The 16,421-nt window shown below is 34.8% G+C and overlaps 1 protein-coding gene and 1 pseudogene across 3 annotated transcripts in view; both read left to right on the top strand.

The window, feature by feature from the left end:
* The window catches only part of SPOCK3 (SPARC (osteonectin), cwcv and kazal like domains proteoglycan 3), a 461,722-nt gene that overhangs the window by 385,704 nt on the left and 59,597 nt on the right, over positions 1-16,421 (top strand). The gene's annotated exons all lie outside the window — the stretch shown is intronic.
* On the top strand, positions 3,334-4,319 carry LOC113925914 (annotated as a pseudogene).

The raw sequence follows: 16,421 nt of genomic DNA, 5'->3' as shown, positions 1-16,421 counted from the left end.
ATAGGGCGCCTGGGTGGCTCAGTCATTAAGCATCTGCCTTCGGCTCAGGTCATGATCCCAGGGTCCTGGGGTCGAGTCCCACATCGGGCTCCTTGCTCAGCGGGGATTCCGGTTCTCCCTCTCCCTCTGCCCCTGCTTGTGTCCCCTCTCTCGCTGTGTCTCTATCTTTCGAATAAATAAATAAAATCTTGGGAAAAAAAAAGAAAATATAATAGTGTTACTCTATATGTATTTGCAAGTGGGAACTTTTAAAATAGAAACACTTTAACATTTCTAAATAAAGAATTTAATTCATTACAGTGAAGAATTATGATCCAATAAGAGCATACCTCAAAATTTAAAAAAAATCATTTTAATATCATATTTTTGACATATCTGAATATTTTAGTTAAACTAATACAAAGAGAAATACAAAGTAAATAGAAACACTATATCTAGAAATAGAACATATCACCAAAATCTTTCAAGTTCATTCAGTTGTAATCTCTTCCTGAATTTAAAGTGAAAATGTTTATGTTGAATTTTCTAAGTGTGACAATTTTTATCAAGTGAAATCTCTAATCATTGGCATACCTTTTCTTGAGAGAATACCACATGTACCAATTTATTTTACTTTTCTCTGAGTGAAATATAAATATTAACTTTAGTTTTCCTATAAGGCTGATTAACTTAAAATTAAATTTTAATTAAATAGATTTATTAGAATATTAAAGACCTAGTGGAAAGTGGGACATTAATATTGATAATATTGATATTAATATTAAGTGTTACATGTCATGCACTGGGTCATAGAAAATCATATTCATCATGGAAGAAACTACTTGTTTAATTTTGTGCATTATGATGATTTGGGTGAGGCACTGAGCTACTTAAGAATAGGAGTTCATTAATTCTATGCGCTGAAGGGGGAGAAATCGCAGGTGGAGATGGAGGTGGAGATGAACCACGAGAGACTATGGACTCTGAGAAACAAACTGAGGGTTCTAGAGGGGAGGGGATGGGAGATGGGTTAGCCTGGTGATGGGTATTAAAGAGGGCACATATTGAATGGAGCACTGGGTGTTATGCACAAACAATGAATCATAGAACATTGCATCAAAAACCAATGATGTAATGTACGGTGATTAACATAACATAATAAAATAAAACTAAAAAAAAAGAATAGGAGTTCAGATGAACATAGGGGAAGAAAAAAGGGTTACTGAGGGTTACTGGAGGGGAGGTCGGTGGGGAGATGGGTTAAATAGGTGATGGGTATTAAGAAGGGCACTTGTTGTGACGAGCACTGGGTGTTGTATGTAAGTGATGAATCACTAAATTCTACACCTGAAACTAATATTACACTGTATGTTAACTAACTGGAATTTAAATAAAAACTTGAAAAAAAAAGTTCAATTTTCAGTGAATTTGTTAAATTATGGATGTTGCATAGAAAAATGATTACTATGGGGAAACATTGATTGGAAACTTTAATTAATTAATATTACAAAATGGTCATTTCTAGATCTTTTAGATGTTCCAATTAAATATTTTTTCAAATGGCAAATAAAATAAACAAAACAGACCTTATTATTTTTTTTTAATTTTTCTAGAGAGATAGCATGCATGCATGTGCTAGCGGAGAGGGGGAGGGACCAAGGGAGTGGGAGAATCTATGCTGCACCTAGAGCTTGACATGGCGCTGATCCCACAACCCCAATATCATGACCTGAGCCAAAATCAAGAGTCAGATGCTTAACTTATTGAGCCACCCATGCACCCAAAAACAGATCTTTAATTCAGAAAGTTGACTATAGCTTATTATCTTTGTGCAATTTGAATAAAATAAGTGCTAGATACTCCTATTACCCAATCTGGGAAATCTCAATCAAAATGATAAAATTAAAACATTTTTCTAAATTTTTGTTTTCTCTGAGTAGTGATCAAAAAAATGAAGAGATCCTTTGAACTGATGTTTTTAAAGCTTAAGTTTGACATGATATATGATAAAATATAGTTTTGACCAAAATATGAATAATTATATTACTCTTAATAAGGTTAGAACGTTGCAAATAATAGCAATTCTTTCCAATCATTGCCTTGGGATAGCTGTGTTAAGCTCAACATTACACTCCATATTACTATATTTAATAATCACAGATCTCTTACCTTATTGACTCCTTGGTAGCATTTTATACAATAACTCCACCAGTCTCCTACCTGAATCATCCCATGTTCTCTAATCATGGTACAAGTAAGCTAGAAATCAATACCTAAGATTATATTACAATCCCCTACATGTTTAAACATTAAAAAAATGCTTTCACTGCTATATAATATACATTATATAGCAGTAAATCACAATGGAAGTAAAAACATTATGAAACTAGAAGGTAATAAGAGGAGAAATCACAATGGAAGTAAAACCATTATGAAACTAGAAGGTAATAAAAATAGTATATATCATAGTTTATGGGATGAAGTGAAGTCAATTCTTAGAAATCTTTAGCTTGAGGTACTTATATCAAAAAAGAAGAAAATGAGAATTATCAATGATCAAAGCATCTATCTCAAGAAGTTAAAAGAAAAGAGCACATTAAACCCAGAGAAGAAGGAAGAAATAATAAAGACATGAGCATAAATTAATAAAAATTAAAATTAAAAAAAATTGAGAAAATCACGGGAGTTGGTATTTGTTAATATTAAAACAAATGATAACCTGAAAATGAAAGAGTGAATAAAGAATATCATGGAATAAAAGAGGAAGCATTATAACATAGCCAACAGAAATTAAAAATATAATAAAGTGAACATCTTTAAATTAATACATTTTAATATCATTAAATAAATTAAAGTGGGACAGATACTGAAGGAACAATAAACTCTTACTTAAATTGATAAAAAAAGAAATAGAAAAATTAAACAATCTAATCAAAAGAAGATTTAGGCCCAGATATTTAAGGAAAATTAAAAATAATACTAACTTTATTTACACACTTTTGGATAAGGCAAAAAAAAAAAAGTAGCACTCCCCAGTTTATTTTATGTGTCCAGCATTAGCTTGATAAAAAAATATGACAAGGAAATTAATGAGCTCTTCTCATTCATAACAGTAATTGGAAAATGCCTAATAAATAATAAAATTAGTCTAATATGCATGTTTTAGAAAGTATAGTATATCAGAACAAAGTTGAATGAATTCCAGGAAATAAAAGGAGCTTTAACATTTTAAAAAATCGGTTTTGTTTATAACACTAAAAAACAAAAAACAAAACATAACAAAAAAACAGCTTTTCTGTGAAATCTGGGTGAGCCTTCGCAGGTTTTGCTTCCCCACTCTAGAAACGGATCACCATGGCGACTGGACAGAAGTTGATGAGAGCGATTCGAGTTTTTGAATTTGGTGGACCATAAGTGCTGAAACTCCAGTCGGATATTGAGGTACCAATTCCAAAATACCATCAGGTTCTGATCAAAGTCCACGCATGTGGTGTAAACCCAGTGGAAACATATATTCGTTCTGGTACTTACAGCAGAAAACCACTCTTACCCTATACTCCTGTTTCAGATGTGGCTGGCATTTAATAGAAGCCGTTGGAGATAATGTATTCACTTTCAAGAAAGGTGACAGAGTTTTCACTACCAGCGCCATCTCTGGGGGCTAGGCCAAGTATGCTCTCGCCGCAGAACACAGTGTTTACACACTGCCAGAAAAACTGGACTTTCAGCAAGGAGCTGCCATCCGTATTCCATATTTTATTGCTTATCGAGCTCTGCTCCACAGTGCCCATGTGAAAGCTGGAGAAAGTGTGCTGGTTCATGGGGCTAGCGGAGGAGTTGGACTAGCAGCATGCCAAATTGCCAGAGCTTATGGCTTAAAGGTTTGGGGCACAGCTGGTCCAGAGGAAGGGCAAAACATTGTTTTGCAAAATGGAGCCCATGAAGTGTTCAATCACAGAGAACTCAATTATATTGATAAAATTAAAAAATCTGTTGGTGAAAAAAGAATTGATGTGATCATTGAAATGTTAGCTAATGTAAATCTTAGTAATGATTTGAATCTTCTGTCATATGGAGGACAAGTAATAGTTGTTGGCAGCAGAGGTCCTATTGAAATAAACCCAAGGGACACCACGGCAAAGGAATCTAGTATAATTGGAGTTGCTCTCTATTCATCAACTAAGGAGGAATTTAGCTTAGCCCTTCAAGCTGGAATGGAAATTGGTTGGTTGAGACCTGTAATAGGTTCTCAGTACTCACTGGAGAAGGTGGCCCAGGCTCACGAAAATATCATCCATAATAGTGGGGCTAGTGGGAAAATGATTCTTCTCTTAGAATGATTAATTCTTTCATGTATTTCCTATGCAGTTAGAGATTTCCTCTCCCAGGTTTACTTACACTACCTTTGCTCTAATCAGCATTCATTTGATTCAGTGAGTTTCTTATATTAAAAAACAAGATTTGTCTTCAGAGATCTGGGCATTGGAGTACAATTTATTTTATAGCTCACAATATTCTTTATGCCTCCCACCTACCTCTATTAAAGGAGTCATCATAATGGGAAATAGAATGTCAGTAGTCATTTGGCATTGGGTGCATTACAGAAATTCCTGGTACTTGATCATTAATTCCATACCTTTGGCTAAAACAAGCTAATTCAAAATAAGGCTGTGTGATTTCCAAGCCTACTTGTCCTTGTAAAGGTTCTTTAGTATCTGATTAGCTCAGAACTGTATTGGACTCTGAAGATTTTTTGAACTAAATAAGTCCCCTTTTCTAAGCTAATCTCATCTGGATCTACAAGTCTCTTGCAAGGGCAAGATAAACAATGTCCAGAGAAATTTGTTTTTTAACAAATACTTTTCCACTATTTCCCCAATATTAGAACATCCACTGTGTTGATGGTTGATTACTCATTATCCATATATTCTTTTTTTTTTTAATTGTACATTTAGTGGCACCTTTTTTTAAAATTTTATTTTGTTATGTTGTGTTAATCACCATACATTACATCATTGGTTTTTGATGTAGTGTTCCATGGTTCATTGTTTGTGTGTAACACCCAGTGTTCCATTCAATGGGTGCCCTCTTTAATGCCCATCACCGGACTGACCCGTCCCCCTGCCCCCCTCCCCTCTGGAACCCTCAGTTTGTTTCTCAGAGTCCATGGTCTCTCGTGGTTCGTCTCCCCCTCTGATTTCCCCCCCTTCATTATCCGTATATTCTGTGAGGAGAGCAGCCTTATTTTTGGTATAATATGATAGGTAGGTACATAGTCTACCAATAGATACTTCCTGATGATTTGATTTTCAAAATAGATTTAGAATTATCAGTGTGATGGGAGTCCTATGTTTTTATTTAAATTACTAAACAAATTTGACATGTTAAGAGTGATCTGCTTTTGTCTTCATTACATGATAACCTGCAGTAAATTCTGTAGAAAAATAAAACCTGTGTTTATCTATTTGGTCTTTATATAGTACTTGCCTTACATCTCTTTTACGTAGTTCCTAACGGTTAATTTCTAACAGTGTTCTGTGCTGGAAGTCCTTATCTAAACTCAATAAAGGAATGATTACTTAGAAAAAAACATTAAAAATCATATGTTTAAAAATATTTAATCAATTTCAATGTCCATTCCTGACAAAAAGTTGCAGAAATTAGTGATCAAGTAAAAAAACTTCCTTAATCTGATAAAATTCCTCTACAAAAATGTCTATAGTAAATATGGTTAATGGTAAAATGTTGAACACATTGTTTTTGAGAATAGGTCCATAACAAGGATTCTTGGTTTGATGATTTACATTCAGTATTTTATCCAAATGTCCTAGAAGTACAGTAAATCCACAAAATTAAATAAAAGGAGTAATAAGAATGAAAGAAATTAAACTACTTTTATTCACAGATAATGTGAATATATATTAAAATCCAAAGGAATCTGGAAGTAAACTTTTAGAATAAATAAGTGAATTTGAAAAAGACTGCTTATGTAATTTAATTATAAAGCTAATTTTATTTTTATTTATAAGAAATAAAGGGAAAATAAAAGTTTAAGTGTTATCACAAATAGTATCAAGAAATATCAGACTTAGAAATGAATTTTATTAAAAATACACAAGACCCGAGATTCCAGGTGGCTCATTCAGTTGGGCTTACAATTCTTGATTTTGGTTCACGTCATGATCTTGGGGTCATGAGACTGAGCCTTGTGTTACCCTCTGCACTCAACAGGAGTCTGCTTGAGATTCTCTCCCTCTGCCCCTCACCCCCTCTCTAAAAATAAATAAATAAATCTAAAAATACACACATACACACGCACAAGACCACTACAGAGAAAACATAAAATATTGAAAGCAAGAAAAACTTAAATAACTAGGGGTATGTACTATATCTATGAATAGAGAGCATCAAAATTGATCTTTGGAAACAAAACAAACAAAGAAAAAAAAGACAAATGACACAACAGACTCAATTATAGAGAACAAACTGATGGTTATCAGAGGGGAGGTAGGTGGGGGGACGGGTAAAAGAGGTGATGTGGATTAAGGGTACACTTATCATGATCAGCACTGAGTAATGTATAGAATTGCTGAGTTACTATGTCGTACACCCAAAACTAATATAACACTGTATGTTAAGTATACTGGAATTAAAATTTTAAAAATTGACCTTTGAAATAAATGATATCCTAGTCAAAATCCTAGGTGAGCTTTTGTAGAAATTGATAAACCGTTTTTAAAATTTATATGAACTGTATTAGACCAAGAATAGCCAAGTAACTGAAGCAAACAAGAATCACGTATATGAAAATACTTCTAAAAAATTAGATACTGTGAAACTTTAAGCAATTATAGGAGCAATGGTAAGCATTTGATTATAAATTTTCTTTGGATTTTTTTTAAGATTTTATTTATTTATTTGACAGAGAGATAGAGAGAGAGCACAAGTAGGTAGAGAGGCAGGCAGAGAGAGAGGGAGAAGGCTGAGCGGGTGAGCCCGACACAGCGCTCGATCCCAGGACCCTGGGATCATAACCTGAGCCGAAGGCAGACGCTTAACTGACTGAGCCACCCAGGCGCCCCATGCTATTGGATTTTTTAAATTAGGAAAAATATATTGGAGGGTATTTCAGTGGTACTATAATCAAATGAGAGATTTTGTTTAAAAAGACAATGAAATTTTCAGAATTAGAAGCTAAATAAGAGAAACCTCTCCACACTCTCAAATATATATGTATATATATATATATACATATATATATATGTTTTATGTATATATATTTGTATGTATGTTTTGTCATATACTTTTTTAAAGATTTTATTTATTTGAAAGAAAGAGAGATAGCATGAGTGGGGGAGGGGCAGAGGGAGAGAATCTTCAAGCCGACTTCCCACTGAGTATGGATCCCCACGTGAGGCTCCATCCCACCACCCATGAGATCATGACCTGAGCTGAAACCAAGAGTTGGATGCTTAACCGACTGAGCCACCCAAGTGCCCCTGTTTTGTTTTTAACAATATATCCCATGTGCCAACTGAGCAAGCTAGTGATATACTGGGAATTTAATTATATACTATTTTCATAGTTTGGATTGTAATATGAGGATCCCATTTTGCCATTTAAATCTCTAATATGTCTTAAAGCTATTTCATGATGACATGATGTACACAAACACACATACTCACAGGTCCTATTAGTATCTCCATGATATTGCTGGCAGAAGAGTATATTTGTCTAGTATCTCAACAAAAACCATGCAACAAATATGTTTCATTGATTTAGGTGATCTGTGAAGAGAAATTAAATGAAACTACTATTAGTGATACATTCTCACATTTTATATGCATTTATATTTAAATGTCAATTCCCTCTAGCAAAAGACTATCAAGGCCACACCTGTAGTCAAAAAAGTAGATTGGTTGGCTCATTGCAATAAAGGAGAACATACTTTTGGACTTGTGTTAAATGGTTTCAGAAAGTATTCTGAAAGCTGGGACTTGGCTCTGGATTAAATATTGTGAGAAGAGAACATAATACCAGGTTTGTTTTGTTTAAGGATTTTTATCGACAGGATTAAAGGAATAAAGTAGAACTAAAGTCATGATTGATAAAATTGCAGTAGTTACCCTTATTAGGAAAAGGCCAGGGCAGGGGATTATTTGGCTAATTTTGTAGTATGGACACATGTTTATTTTATCTGTGCTCAGCTTTGATTGCAGAGTCATTTCAATTTTTATCTTGCTCCCTCATGGTCACAGAGTGGCCTTGTCTGGTGGCGTTCTGTTCTGTAAAGTAGCACAGCTTAGCTATGAGGCCAGACTGACTCCACGTTAACACTAAGGCATCAGCATTAGCACCCAGCTATATCTCTGGCTCTCAGGGACTGTTTTTCTCTTTCTCACATACTATATCAACTGTTCACTACATCAATATAGTGAGATCATGTTATTAGCTCTATTGTAAGATTAAGCAGTAAAACCTCAGAGACAGGTGTCTGGGTGGTTCAGTTGGTTAAGCGTCAGACTCTTGATGTAGGCTCAGGTCATGATCTCAGGGTCATGAGATCAAGCCCAGGGTGGAGCTCCGCACTCAGCAGGGAGTCTGCTTGAGATTCTCTCCCTCTGCCCCTCCCCTCTCCCCCAAAATAAAAATAAATAAAAATAAAACCTCAGAGAATAATTTGCTTTAAGTGAATGCAGGATTTGTACCCTAACTCTCTGACTCAAAGCATATTCCCTTTCAATCCCTTCACATTGGTCCATAGTAAATGTAATAAACATAAATACCTCTTAAAATGCTCTGTGAAATTCTTTATGATCTTTGTTCTCATATTAGCCAGAGTATAATAAGCATGGAACAGAGGAGATGACTAAAGATTAGCAATAAGAACCTAGAAAGAAGATTAATTTAATTACTATGGTAATGGAACTAATGTGAGTTATCTCCTTGGAGAGTTACAGGTAGCGACTACACCAAATGCAGTTGCCACACAGAGGAAACTTTATTTACCACAAATAAAGAGATCATGGGAATGATTTCCAAAGCCAGGACTCCTTGAGTGTGAGTGAATGGGTTCCTTTTATTTAGACTTAGGATGAATATTCAGAAAAGGGTTTTGTTGTCACATGTAAAGGGGACATAAGGTTGCAGCAGGCAGGCGTACTTAGAAAATGTGCCAAACATATATCCTACCAGTATGTTGATGAAGCTTCTGCTCCTCCTTAGGTGGAGATTTTAACTTAACATTATAATGAAGCAGAGGTAACTGACACAAGGGGAGGGGGCCATGGGCTTGCTTCCAGAGCCAGTTATAAACTGGATGGGGCCTTGGGCTCCCTACCTCAGGTAAGGAATGCTGGATCTTGCTTATGTTTGAAACAACACTGGGAGAGTTTTACCATTGATTTCTTGTCTCTGATGGGGTTAGCTATTTCCAGGCCCTGTAGAGACTGAGAGCTTTTGCATTCCCTTTGTTTCCTTAGAATCCTTAACTACTGAGGTGTTTGCTTTTCTTTGTAGTTCTGACACCTCCTAGGAAGTTGCACAAGAAGTGTGCTTGAGCAAGTAGGGCAAAGACCACAGAAAGTAGCTGGGGGTCTAAAATGACTTCTCAGGTGTCAATGAAAGTTGTATCTTGTCTTTCTTTTTGGGGGGACCCCTATCTCTTTTTGCTTACAATATTGCTTAAGCAGTAAAAAGAAGTAGCACTACAGTATATAATCTATTTAACAAAAGATCTTCATATTTTCTGATCAGTTGTGGATAATGACACCTTATATTATTAGCTGGAGTGAGAGTAGTGAAAGGATCAAAAGAAGGAAGGAAAGAGGAAAGGGGGGGAGGTCAGGCAGGTGGGTAGGCAAAGAATGGAAGAAAGAAAAAAGTACACATTTTTCCCAGGCACAGCAGTCTGCTAATTTTCATCCATTTATCTTTCACTATTGAAGATCATCATAAATGAGGGATATGTAACAAAATTCTTTTATGTACTGTCTTATACTTCATGTAAATGCATTTCAATTCTCACGTTTTCTTGTCACTTTAGTTTTTTAAACTCACAAACTGTATCAAAGCAAATTTATATCTATTTACTAACAACAGATATTTGTTAAAAAGGTCATTGAAATCAATAGTCTATTGTACTGATTTTTATGTTAAAATGAGAACAAAATGACTTTATTCTATTTGAGAAATAATGAGATTTTCATGTCATCAAACAGAAATACTTTTAGTCCCAATGGAACCCATTTTGCCCCTGTCTATAAATGAGGACTTTATAAACAGGGCTCAGTTAGAAATGCATGAGCCACTCTAAGTATTTCAAGGTAATTTAATATATTGACATAGAACTGAAAGTGTTGAAGAAACAAAGCCAAAGAAGGCAGATACTTGGAATTCATGTTTTTGCTAGCAAGTAGGGAGTGAGACAATAGATACCAAAATAAACTAGAGATGAGTGATTTTTAGGAAATGAAAATCCAGAGGGGCAGCTGTAAAATTTCACATGGAATAATGCTCTTAAGCTGGCTTGCTCCTGCTAGAGAAATAAAAATACTGATACTGTTCCACTTCTGAATTCAAAATACAGCATGAGTCTTGGCTGAGTGGAATCTACTATGGAAACATGCTGGTAGGGATTCCGGAAATGTAGTTCAAAGTCTTACTGCTCTGCAACACACTAGAAAACATAGAACGGGGGAGCAACAGTCCTGAGTTGCTGGCAGTTACTATGACATTGTGATTTTCTCAAGACTAAGATAGAAAATCATAAGAAAATTCTATCAACTTCCCAGAGCACCTGGGTGGCTCAGTCGGTTAAGTATCTGCCTTCAGCTTAGGTCATGATCTTGAGGTTCTGGGATCAAGCCTGGCATTGGGCTCCCTGCTCAGCAGGGAGGCTGCTTCTGCCTCTGCCCTTCCCCCTCTTCATGATCTCTCTGTCTCAAACAAATAAATAAAATCTTAAAAAAAAAAGAAAATTCTATTAACTTCCATGGAAGGAAAATTTTAGAGCAGAGGAAATATAGTAAAACTCAAATGCTATCTGGGACCAAGAGTTAGAAAGGAAAGGAATGCAAATAGCAAGAAGGATTTTTTTTTTCTTTCTTATTGGATGAATAAAAGGGTTGAAATAGGTGATCATTAATTTTAATTTTTTTTCATGTAATATGTCCTACTCAAACTGTAGTACTGGGAAAAGAAACTAACAGAAAGGCAAGTTTAATCAAAATATATCGTTAAGTATAGTGTTCACTCTGCTCATTAACATCAGTAGTCCTGGGTTCACGGTGATGTTCAAAATAATGATACCAATAGGTTTTACCTGTTACATGTTTACTTTGCTTTAATAAAGGGTAAAGGGCAAACAATAACACAGCACGCATAACGACAGCATGATGCAGCTTTCCAGGCATGACTTCTGCTACTGTCACTCTACTTGGAACATGCAAGAAACCCAAATGATGAAGATGACAGAGCATGATCTATCTTACCTCAAGAATCCATCTGCAATGATTTCCTTTTAGTTTTTATGCATAATCACAGCCCTGTAGCTAGTGACGAAGCCCCTTGAGAGTTTTGTGACTCCTTTCCATTCTCCAAACCTTTGGTGTCATCTCACTATAGGTTGCTTATTACTTGAAACACTCAACAATGAACTATAGATGCTTGGTCTGGCACATGGTCCTTGGCTGGATTCTCATTAATTTTTTAATCTGATATAGATATACTACTAAAACTTCCTTGAGTTAGTATTGCAAGTATTTGAAACTTAATCATAATAATGTATACTTAAGACAAATAAATCATAATAAAAATGCTAATAATCCAAACAATCATATTTTTAAATTTTAATAATTTTTTCATACCTGATATAATATATTCACATATTTGATACATATAAGAGTAATGATGTTTAAGGTTTTTAAAATATTTTATCCTATAAGAAATATTTTCATGAAAGTCATGCAAATAGCCTTTCAGTTTCACCATTGTATAACTTAGTTTATTTGCATGCAAAATAGAAGCATCATCCCCCATCTGGTGGAAACTCCTCTTAATTATAGGTAAATTGCCTAAGAAATAAACAATCTCCAAGGAGATGACCTTGTTAAAACAAAATTATTCACTTATGGCGAACTGCAAAAAAGAAGCTATAAAACGTGTAGCATTACATACCGCTGATAATCAAAAGACTTAAGTTATTTATTATTGAGGTCACAACAAAAACTGGAGACTTCTAAAGTACTTTAAGACACTAATATAAGGACATTTTCTAATTTGTGGATTCAAATTAAAATGCGACATGCATTTAACTGTTCTATATTGCTTATGTACATAATATTTAAGTAGAAGTAAAGTAGTAATTAAGAAAAATATACCTACACCTTAACAATATTGCATAATTTAACCGTTTTTATCAACATTATTTTTAAATAACACCGCTTTCTACAATTCCCGATTACCTTTGAGTCCAGCACAAGCAGTATAAATTTATTAACCTTTTATTGTGCTTTTCTATGAACAGCAATTACATTCTAATACGGTATTAGCTTATATCTTTTAGTATATGCGAAAGAAAATTAGTTACACCATTTAAATAGCATTTATTGTAGGGGATTTTTTGAAATATGTAGTGTTTTATAAACTTAAAAATTCTTCCATTTGTTTCAGATTTATATATGTTGCTCTTAAAAAGCCAGTCAGGTTTTATTATTTCAGATGATTGCCGAGTATACCAACCTTTGAGGTTATGACTTCATTTTTACCTTACAGTAATTCTCTTAATGGCTACTAGAATTGATTGCAGTAGTAGGCATGCCTTCTATTAATATTATGCAAGAATAAAAGCCGTTCTTGGCAGGTTCCTGAATGGAATTCATCTGTTTAAATATGCATTTTTTGATTACTGTCTAACCTTCTACAACCTTTAATGTCTATCTTTGCCATTGAAGATTAATCCACCAGTCTATCAGATAAAATAATAATCCAAGGGGATCTGCATTACTTCACCTCACCTATTAAACCAGATGAGACTATATGTTTACTATTTGTAGATAGATATGTCACAATAAATCACCATCCAGTAGGAAAGAAAACCTAGTATAATGTAATACTATGTTTGCAAAATATATGGATTGTCAAATATATTTTATGAATATCCAGAATTTCCCAGACCTACAAAAGGAGAATCTCAAAGAAAATTAACAAAAAGGAATAGCACTATAGTTTCCCTTGATTTATCCGTTTGTCCATCCATCCAACCAATAATTTTTAAAGTTCTATTTGTTATCCTATTTATTAATTATGCTGTGCAGAAGATTGGGTATTCGTGAGAAAGATAAGATAGGTGTAATTTTGTTTACCTTTTGTTAAGTATCCGTTTCTATCTATGTATGTCTATAACTATCTCTATCCGGATTATACCTGTATGTAGATACAGATAGATACAGGTGTAGATATCGACATATATCTCCATAGACCATTATTGCCCAGAAGAAAATACAGTTCTGTAAAAAATAAATAATTTTTGATAATGCTATGTATTTTAGAGTGCATATTTGTTGAAAGCATTTAATAAAACTCTTCATAAACTATGCGGAAAATAAATCTGTTTAAAATTTTTGCAGCTCTGTGTTTATTAAGCACTTTTCACCGGGGAATCCTTTTTCATGAAACAAGATGTAACAGAAAACGTGATCTGTGAGGCATGTGGAAAACGCTGTGGCAGAATAGACTGTTAAATCAGTGTATTTTTCTCATGCTGGCAGTGATTTGAAACCAACTTGGAAACAAATGGGAAATGCATGCTCTCTTTTTCATCACTTTCTTCAATATACAATTATGAGTGATACTTAACGATACTTCATGTTGAAAAGGCAGAGATGTAGAGAGATTTTAAATATACCTGAAAAAATACATTTGAGAAGAGATTTTTAACCTCCACTTTGTACGTTGTAGGTGATTTGAGTTACATTCTGTGACACTGTGATAGTGTGACATCAGCTCAATGCATGTCTCCTGTTACTGAATTGTGTCCCTCAACATTCATTAATGTAGAAGTCTTAATTCCCAGTACCTCAGAATATGACTGTATTTGGAGAGAGAATCTTTCAAGAGGTGCTTAAAGCAAAGTAAGGTCATATTGGTGGGCCCTGATTCTATGTGACCAATGTCCTTAAACAAAGAGATGAGGACACAGTTGACACAGATTGGGGAATGACCATGGAGGACACAGTTAGAAGGCAGCCACCTGCAAGCCAAGGAGAGATGCCTTAGAAGGAACCAACCCTGTCAACACCTTGATTTGGACTTCTATCTCCCAAAACTGTGAGAAGATAAATCTCTGTTGTTTAAGCCACCCAGTCTATAGTATTTTGTTATGACAGCCCTGGAAAACCAATATACCTACTAAGCATTTTCTTTAGGTCATATGGTCCAATGGGGTCCTCAAACCCAATAGAAGGTAACAATGTGGTGCTGCACTCCCTCCTCACCAGTAAAAATAATCTTAAAGTCCCCTTCTTCTTCCACAGAAGCTGTTGGTGAAACCCATCTTCCTTTCAGTTTTATAGAGTACTTCATGGTCTGTGGTTTCCAAATTAATATGGGATTGTTATCAAAATTAGTTAAGGATTTTTCTCTGATTAACTCTTCAGTTAATCACATTTAATAAAAGAATAGAAATAATCCTTTGCATATTCAGAGGAGTTAGATAAATACTCATTGTTCTTTTCATAAATATAAATTAATAACTCTGGGCATGGAATAATAATAGCCTTTCTGGTTATATGATCATAAATGTGTAATGTGTAAATTAAAGCTTTAGTGTAATGTTCCATTAATATAGAAAATATCAGCAGGTATTTGAAGTCTCAAATACATAGATTCAAAAACTTTAGTTTAAAAAGTGTTGACACGACTTGATATTTATTCTCCTCCTTGCCTAACAGAAATGGATTTATCTCTGTTGTGTACATTAAATATTCCAACAAAGTTTGTCATCTTTAAGACGTTTGCCTAGAATGCTACTGTGTCGCTTGATCCTATCCCTTCTTGCTCCTACTATTCAGAGACCCCTTTTTAAAACCTTAAATGCCACTGACAGTCAGCAGGTAATGAATCATGTATTACTAATGCCCAAATGCCTGCTTGGAGGCTCATCCATTCAACCTGTGCCCTCTAATGTCTGAACAGAATGCCTCTTGGAATAAAACACCTCAATCCTTAGGCTGCTTCTCAAAAAGAAAATTATTTATGAATCAGAAAGTTTCACATACACTTGTGAACATCAATATTCTTTAATGGCTATAGAAATCGTAGCTCATGTTTTAATAAAACTGTGTGATTTATAACAATGCTGAAGACTCATGGTTTCACTTCCATAATTTATCACTTACAAATTTTAGTACAACTTTAATGCACCACACACACAGAGACGGAAATAATCCTCGGTAAGGAATTACTCTCTAAGATGTATGCAGGTGTGTGCTCCTGTATGTGTTTATCTTTGTCAGAGAGGATTTGGAGGGCAACTTACCTGATTTTGTACTTTTGTGTGGCAGAGACATGAGTATTGTATTATAATAAGATCTACTCCAAATCCTTCTGTCCCTCTATGACAGTGCCTGGAGGAATTTTTAACTGAGCTTTTTTTTTTTTTTTTTAAGATTTTATTTATTTGTCAGAGAGAGAGAATAAGCAGGGGAGCAGCAGGTAGTGGGAGAGGGAGAAGCAGAGTCCCCGCTGAGCAGGGAGCCCGATGTGGGACTGGATCCCAGGACCCTGGGATCATGACCCAAGCTGAAGGCAGACGCTTAACCAACTGAGCCACCCAGGTGTCCCTTAACTGAGCTTTTAAGAAAGGCATGGTTTAAATTGGACCCTGCTTTGGAATGAGACTTATCTGCATTTCATTGTATAATTAGGTAATTGTGTGTGTGTGTGTGTGTGTGTGTGTACATATCCATTTACATATATGTTCTGCTTTAAATTTCAGTTTCTCTTTATTTCAGGCAAAGCTTCTAGATTTTCTTTAATGAGGCATCCTCCTTTTTTTTTCAAAACGTCAGAGACATGTTGATCTTTTCCCACATCCATGCTGTTCTCGTCCCTCCTTTCTTAACATTTTTGCTCTCTGCTTTTGAATTTTCTCATACAGTCTTGAACTTGATTCTTGAAGGAAACATTCTGAAACACCCACAAAATTTCCAGCATGATTTACTTGTCAGGAAATATTCTCTTTTTCTCTAATTTATATGTTCTTTGTGTTTCATGTATGTATTGTCTCCCTCAAGGCAGTGATACATATATTTTTTACATCCTGCCTTGGGAATAAATTTCTCATCAGACTCTATGTTGAAAACATAATTCCCAAGAAGAAACTGCCACTTTGAAACTTAATGACCATATTCCTGGGGGTATTTAGGGAGCTAACTTTCCTT

This window comes from Zalophus californianus, chromosome 2 (assembly GCF_009762305.2).
Source record: "Zalophus californianus isolate mZalCal1 chromosome 2, mZalCal1.pri.v2, whole genome shotgun sequence".
NCBI lineage: Eukaryota > Metazoa > Chordata > Mammalia > Carnivora > Otariidae > Zalophus > Zalophus californianus.
The sequence above is the reverse complement of the archived record's forward strand: the minus strand, read 5'-3'. Positions and strand labels throughout refer to the sequence as shown.